Source organism: Carlito syrichta, unplaced genomic scaffold (assembly GCF_000164805.1).
Source record: "Carlito syrichta isolate Samal-C Ts95f unplaced genomic scaffold, Tarsius_syrichta-2.0.1 Scaffold308903, whole genome shotgun sequence".
Classification (NCBI taxonomy): domain Eukaryota; kingdom Metazoa; phylum Chordata; class Mammalia; order Primates; family Tarsiidae; genus Carlito; species Carlito syrichta.
Genome location: NW_007252999.1, coordinates 61752 through 69961, shown reverse-complemented (window position 1 = coordinate 69961; position 8210 = coordinate 61752).

Below are 8210 nucleotides of genomic sequence, written 5' to 3'. Positions count from 1 at the left end.
CTGTCATCCCAGCACTTTGAGAGGCCGAGGAGAGGGGATTGCCTAAGCCCACGGGTTCGGGACCCGCCTGGGCAACTTGGCGAGACCTCGTCTCTACAATAAATCAAAAATGAGCCGGGCGTGGTAGCGCGCGCCTGTAGTTCCAGCTACTGGGAAGGCTGAGGCGGAAGGATCGCCGGAGCCCAGCAGGTCGAGGCTGCGGTGGCCGGGAGCGGCCACTGTACTGCAGTCTGGGCGACAGAGTGAGACTCCAACTCAAAAAAAAAAAAAGAAAAAAGTTTATCAGGACCCAGGACATGATAGAAGAGATGAATGCTTTGGAAAGGGAAAAACTGAATGAGGTCAAAGGACACCTTGAAATCTACCATTACATGACATGGAGTGCCACAAAGTCTTAGAAAGAACTGATAAGCCATAATTCACAAATTAATGCTAAGTAAATGCTTATTAGCAAAATTTATTTTATTTTATTTTGTGATTTTGGTTTTTTTGAGTCGGAACCTCACTTTGTCACCCAGGCTAGAGTGCAGTGGCACTCTCACAGCCACTACAACCTGCTGGGATCAGGTGATCCTTTTGCCTCAGCCTTCCAAGTAGCCAGAACCACAGGTGTGCACCACCACACCCGGCTAATTTTTACTGTAGAGACGAGGACTTGTCAAGTTGTCCAGGCTGGTCTCAAACCCCTGGACTCAGGCAATCCTCTCGCCTCCACCTCTCAAAGCGCTGGGATTACAGGCATGAGCCACTGCACACAGTTAGCTAAATTTATTTGAAAAGAAAAGACTGGAGGAAAAATTTTGAGTCAGAGTCTCGCTCTGGTCATCCAGGCTAGAGTGTAGTGGCACAATCATGGCTTACCACAACCTCGACCTCCTGGGCTCAGGTGATCCTTCAACCGTCACCTTCCGAATGGCTGGGACAACAATCATGCACTATCTCACCCAACTCATTTTTTTTTTGTGGTAGAGACGAGGTCTCACTATGCTGCCTAGGCTGGTCTTGAACTCCTGGGCTCAAGTGATCCTCCCGCCTCAGCCTCCCAAAGTGCTGGGATTGCAGGCATGGGCCACCACACCTGGCTTAGGTTGGGAAATTTTAAGTGAAGGCAAAATCTTTCCAATGCTTCCTGTTTTCATTTTTCTTCACTTCTTCATGCAGCTCACTCTGAATTTACGGGTCTTGTATTGTTAGTTTGGCCTGAGGAAAGGCAAAATCCCCCTCAGTTGGGCTGTCTTCCACCACTCACAACCCGTGTGTCACTGAACATGCCCACCAGCAAGATTTCAAGAGCCACAGCCAGTGACCTCAAGACTGGCCACTGGCCAACAAGAAACAGGCTCTGGCCGGTCATACCTGAGGTTTGGAAAGCTACTTTGTACCCAACCCTGAGGTGTGGTGTGAAGCCAAGACAAGAATAGGCAAGATCCTACTGGATTCTGTGGATGGAGTAGGGGGAGGGGAGGCTGCTCTGGGCTCACCCCACATCATGCTCTAAAATGGGAAAGCTGGGCCAAAAGTAAGAGGTCCCAAAAGAAAATAAGCAAATGTTTCAATTCTGAGGGCTGCAGAAGCCTGAATGCCCTCCTCATCCCTTCTTTCATGACTGGTCACTTGGGTAAGGAAGGAGTCTCTGCCTCATGTTGCAAGTATATTAAAACAGAAGAGGAGGCCAGGCTTGGTGGCTCACGCCTACAATCCCAGCACTTTGGGAGGCAGAAGCAAGAGGATTGTCTGAGTCCAGGGGTTCGAGACCAGCCTGGGCAATTTGGTGAGACCGTGTCTCTACAATAAATCAAAAAATTAGCCAGGCATGGTGGTGCACGCCTGTAATTCCGCTACTTGGAAGTCTGAGTTGGAAGCATAGCCTGATCCCAGCAGGTAGAGGCTGCGGTAGCCATGAGTATGCTACTGTACTCTAGCTTGGGCGATAGAGTGAGACTCCAACTCAAAAAAAAAAACAAAACAGAAGAGGAAAGTGAAATGGCATAGATATCTAGTTCTTCATCAGAAGTAAAGCTAAAGCACATAACACTTATAAATATTATATAAACTATAAATAAGGTCTATAGTATTTAAGTTCCTCACAACATGTTCCCGCACATGACTGACAACGGTTGAAGGACAGGGAAGGAAGATCTTGTATGACTCACATTTCTTTCTTTCCGTTTCTTGGCTGTCACACTCACTCCATAATAAGAGGATTTGAGCCTATTATTACATTGGGAAAACTCACAGTTCTCAGAGAACCTCCCTGCCCTGAGGAGTTTTTACTCTCTCTCCAGAGGAGATCTAACATTCTCAAAGAGTGAGTCAATGCATCAGGTTAGTTAAGGCATGAATTACTCAGCCATCAATCTTCACATCAATAAAACCTGCATCGATCTGCATAGATTTACTATGTTAGACATAGTTGTGCATAAAGGCAAACCTTCAGCTGGTAAGAAATTCCCAGGATGAGTTTTACAAGCAAGAACAGAGACCTGAGCACTTCCGTGGTTTTTGGTCTAAGCTGTGAGCTCTTAAACACGATGTTTTAGGGGTTTAGAAGAAAGTGAAAAATGACCTAGATTGAAAAATGGAAATGTAAGAGGTAGAGTCCACAAAAACTTGGTGTATCCCATATTTTAATCTATCAAGATGCTCCCGAAATCCTTTCATACTCAGCTGATGACCCAGCATCCTGCTTCACCGAGAAGGGAGGTCTCAAGACTGAGAATTCCCTCAACTTCTTTTCTCTCTACTCCTAACTTTTCACTCACCTCCTTTCTTCCAGCTCAATGAATGTGCACCTCTGCTCCTAGACTCACCCCTCTCTCTCTCTCTTTTTTTTGAATCAGAGTCTCACTCTGTCACCCAGGCTGGAGTGCAGTGGCACGCTCATGGCCACCGCAGCCTCGATCCACTGGGCTCAGGTGATCCTTCTGCCTCAGCTTTCCAAGTAGCTGGAACTATAGGCATAAGCCATCACACCTGGCTAATTTTTTTATTTATTATAGAGACGAGGTCTCACCACGTTGCCCAGGCTGGTCTCGAACCCCTGGGCTCAGGCAATCCTCTCACCTCTGCCTCCCAAAGTGCGGGTATTATAGGTATGAGCCACCACGCCCAGCTAACTTTTTGATTGATTGTAGAGACGAGGCCTTGCCACGTTGCCCAGGCTGGTCTCCAACCCCTGGGCTCACAATCCTCTTGCCTCTGCCTCCCAAAGTGCTAGGATTACAGGCGTGAGCCACCGTGCCCAGCTACCACTGCTCTCCTGATGCTGGTAACCTCACCTCCCTGGGCCTTCAAGCCATCAACCGGTGGCACTCTCTTCTCTCTTCACTCTCTCCCCTGCCGCGAATCCCCCTCTTCCTCTTCTTCCTGTCCTGAAAAACTGCTCGGGTTTACACAACTTCGTACCAGTAATCTCCTTGAAAAGACTGTTCTCTCTCCATACCTCAACCCACTGGAGTGTGGCTTCAGTTGCTCCATTCTGCAAGTTGCTTTCTGAGACCAGCGACCATGATGGCCAGACTTTTATGTCAACCTTGGCCTTGACCGCCAAAACAGACTTGCCCACAAATCTCCTGCTTCACACCTTCCTCCTCTACCCAACCCTTTGTTCAACGGATGCTTTCTTCTTTGGATGTTTATATCTATTCTCAGGGTTTCACACATGACCTACAAGTCGGTAATTCCAAAGATTTATCTCAAGGACGGAACTCTCTTCTTCGTTCCAGACTTCCAAGTACATTCCTGTCCCAGAGGCCCCTAAATAAACAGGAATCCAAACGCATCCTCTGTTTCATGTCTTCTCTAACCCCTCACCCACAGAAAATGCCTCCATTTTATCAACCTGGGAGTTATTTTCAAATAGCAGAAATTCTAGACTAGGCTTGGTGGCTCGTGCCTATAATCCCTGCAAATTGGGAGACCAAGGCGGGAGGATCCCCTGAGACCAGGAGTTTGAGAGCAACCTAGGCAACATACTGAGACCCCATCTCTATTAAAGAAAAAGAAAAAAATTATATAATACGAAGAAGACTACAGTTATAGCAACTAATCCCAAAGATACCGAGTAACACAAGGAAAATCTACGATACCCATGAAAACAAACAAGCAAAGCCACTGAGGAGTAATCTAAAAGATTATTGAACAGAGAAACTCCAACGGAGGAGAAAAAAAACATGTTAAAATAGTGGATTAAAGTGGTGTTCTAGAGACAACTGGTGAAGACCAGGCAAGTCTAGCAATTAAGAAGTAATTAACTGATGGTATTGCTTGGATTTAATTTGTTTAGGTCTACCATTTCCAACTGAGAAGATCAAAGCACATCATTACCTGGAGTATGGCATTACTGTTGGCAAAGTGGATTTGCCTGTTAGGTCTACCCGACACAACAGGGAAGTGTGTATCCAAAAGAGAAGATGTGATTTGCAGCTTTCCGTGCTCATTTATGGTTAGGGCCCTACCAAGCGCAGACACTGCAGGAAGCAAGCGTTAGGGGTCCCAGAGGAAAATCCAAGAGGACAAGATGTTTGTTAAGAAGCTTCACTTGTTCCATGTGCTACACAAAATCACACGCACCACAAATAATAATCGCTTTCCACAAGTGGCTCCAATATATAAGTGAACTGGATTCTGACCAATACTCTTCTGTTCCTGGCTCTAATGTATATATCGTATATATCATCCGCTGATCTTTGGCAAATGACTTAAGTTTTCTAAGACCGTTTCCAGATCTAAAAAAAGGAGTGTCTCACAGTCAAAAAAAAAAAAAAAAAAATCACTTGACAAAATCAAGCTCAAGAGAGATGGCTAAGTGTTTGAAATTCCCAGTCCTGCCAACTGACTTGTAGAATGTTCAAATATAACTTTCCAGTTGCCAAAAATTGGAATAATGTTAGCTTACATTTCTAGGAAATCTCAGATGAGGCAATTTGGAAAATCCACCTGCTGTGCCTGAGCCTGAATCGAACCCAATAAATGGTCCATTTTTCTCGGGAATTTGAGTTCTACTGAATTAATCTTTTTACAAGGCGGAAGCCTGAAAGTAAATAGAATGAATCACGCCTCCCACCGCACTTGCTTGTCTTGGTGCTAACAGCAGTCCCTTGCTTTCTTTGCAGCATGTCTCTAGTAAGCAGCCGGGCATCAGAAGCGAAGTGTGATCAACAGATGCTCGTTTCCATAATTGGCACTTTTCCAAGAACCAACCCCAAATTTAATTAGCCACTTATCTGAAGCAGAAGAGGATTTCTAAAGCATTCTAGTAATCCGTGCTAGTTCCCTCCACTGGTCCATGCCCCAGCCCCACAGGCCTGCTCGCTCAGAAGTCCTTAAAGGATGTGTGTCAAGCACAGGATGTGTGCTTCTTCCTACTGTAAACAAGCAGTTCTCTAAAGATATTCAAGAGATTTTTCTACTAGGGATAAAGAAGAATATTCGGTTGAACTGAAGACTATGTAAGGGGAAGCACACTGGAAATAAATAGAGCTGCTCACATAACTCTGTACTCGCAGGCCAGCGTCTGAACAGGGTTCACTCACAAGTCTTCTCCCTCACCAACCCTGCACAAGGCTCTCTCCAGCCTGCAGCCGGACCCAGGTGGTCCCAGTGGCTGCCTTCACTGAATACACCTAAGTAATACCTGCGCTCCACTCCTCCGCCTGCTGACCTTGTCTTCCACGAATTCCGCCCGAGCTACAAACCTCTTGCAACAAAGGGACTGTCTGCGTTTAGTCTTTTGACAACTATCTGCTGTAAGATGGGGTTTCCAGGAACTCATGTGATCATGAGATTCTCCAGGGGGTCCTGCCGGCTCAGAGCACTGGTGTCAAGCTGAAGCAGAAGGTATGCTTGCCCATGGGGCGCTGGCAGATGGTGTGGAAGGCTGGGCAGAGGGCGACCTGCTGAGAGTATGTTCCTTGCTCCTGCCCAGCATCCCTCGCAGCCACTGGAAGCAGAACGCCTCTTGGCGGGGGTGAGACAATCCCATGTGGTTTAGTCAGCTGATTCTGCCCAGTGCACCCCAATCCCACCAACCCCACAGCACCTGGGAGAAGGCTGGAGTTGGAACCCAGACTAGGACGGAGACTGGAGTTCTCAGAAGAGGCCTTTTCTCTGGTCACTGAGCTAAAAGATTTGAGTCTTGCTCGCAACTTGGAGAGAGCCTGTCTACCAGGTAGAGATGGGTGGGGGAGGAAGGCTTCTCTGACCACACCACCTGAGCCCCAAATCCATGCCTGCCTGGGGTCAAGATAAGTCTGGATTTCTTGTGTGAGCTACTCAAGTCCCGTTTTGGGATTACGCAACATAGGATGAGGTTCTTTCCCTGAAAGTTTCCCCACTAATAAACACTTAACCTCATTCCCTCCCTAGTTGCTGTTAACTTGCTCAGATGATTATCTCCCTGCCTCATGTGGTCTTTGCCTAAAATCCTCCATGTCCCCCACCCCGAGTCATTCTTGAACCCTCCAACCCCTTAAACTCAGGCCAAAGTGTGGCTCTTAGAGGGATATTTCCCATACGAACACATACCTTCCAAAGCCTGAGTCTTCAGTGCATGCACACATGAACACACTCCAACCCATAATCAGATGCTAAGTGCTATGCCTTAGTGCTAATCTCATTCCTGCTGTAACACTGTTCTTTACCCAAGAGGTTTAAAAAAAAAACAAACTCCTGCTGAAAAAAAAAAAAGTGAGAATTCTCATTTTAAAGTGTCTTGCTGATTTTAAAAGTAAAAGGGGGCACCCAGTGTGAGATACAGTAAAGATCCGAGGTGTGTGTGTGTGTGTGTTTTAACAAATGGTAATATGCATTTGAAGGCTCCTTCTGTCCCAGACACTGTGTTGAGTACCTTACACACATTTTTTCATGAATCCTTACATCCATCTAATGTGCTAAGTACTATTGTCTCACATTTTATTTTATTTTACTTTATTTTTTTTATTTTTTATTTTTTGAGTTGGAGTCTCACTCTGTCGCCCAGACTGGAGTGCAGTGGTACGCTCACGGTCAACCAAGCCTCAGCCTGCTGGGCTCAGGTGATCCTTCTGCCTCAACCTTCCAAGTAGCTGGAATTGCAGGCACACACCACCACACCCGGCTAATTTTTTTGATTTATTGTAGAGATGAGGCTTCACCAAGTTGCCCTGGCTGGTCTCGAATACAGGGGCTCAGGCAATCCCTTCACCTCCACCTCCCAAAGTGCTGGGATTATAGACATGGGCTACCGTGCCCAGCCTTATTTTATTTTTTGAGTTGGAGTTTCACACTATTGCCCAGGTAGGAGTGTCGTGGTACAATCACGGCTCACCGCAGCCTCAGCTTCCTGGAATCAGGCGATCCTTCCGCCTCAGCCCTGGGTGGCTGGGAAGACCCATGATTGTGCCACTGCACTCCAGCCTGGCCAACATAGTAAGACCCCCCCAACTCAATAAAAAAGTTTTTGATTAGTCATTTTAGTAATAGTATTAATATATATTTTAGACTGAAGTCACATATACTCAGTTATTTTGTTTCCCGGTTCACAGCAATTCTAAAGGAATAGAAACTGATAAATGACTGTGATGTGGGGATTATACCCAGAAAACAGTGATAAATGACAGGGAGAATTAGAAGGAATCTTTTAAAAGTCTGTTAAAGGAAGACATGGCAGGCCAGGCATGGTGGTTCACGCCTGTAATCCCAGCACTTTGGGAGGCCAAGGCAAGAAGATTGCCTGAGCCCAGGGGTTCAAGGCCAGCCTGGGCAACTTGGTGAGACCTCATCTCTACAACAAATCAAAAAATTAACCAGGAGTGGTGGTGCACGCCTGTGGTTCCAGATACTTGGAAGAATGAGGTGGAAGGATCGCCTCAGCCTAGCAGGTCGAGGCTGCAGTGGCCATGAACATGCCACTACACTCCAGCCTGGGAGACAAGATTGAGACTCCAACTCAAAAAAAAAAAAAAAGACATGAGAATTCAAGCTGTGCCCAGAGTTGTGACTCTTCCTTTACTGACTGATTCACGGCCCTCAGAATAGGAGCCCTGCTTCTTGGAATCTGGACAGTAGTCACTTGAGGCGGGTCCTACAGGGCACTGGGGGTAGCACGGAGGCCTATAGAGCTGGCAAACCTATAAACCTACTAGAAGGTTTACACAGATTCAGCAGGTTTTCTATGGATATTCAGTCAACAAACTATCTTTACAAATATATCTATAACCAGTCTACTTTTT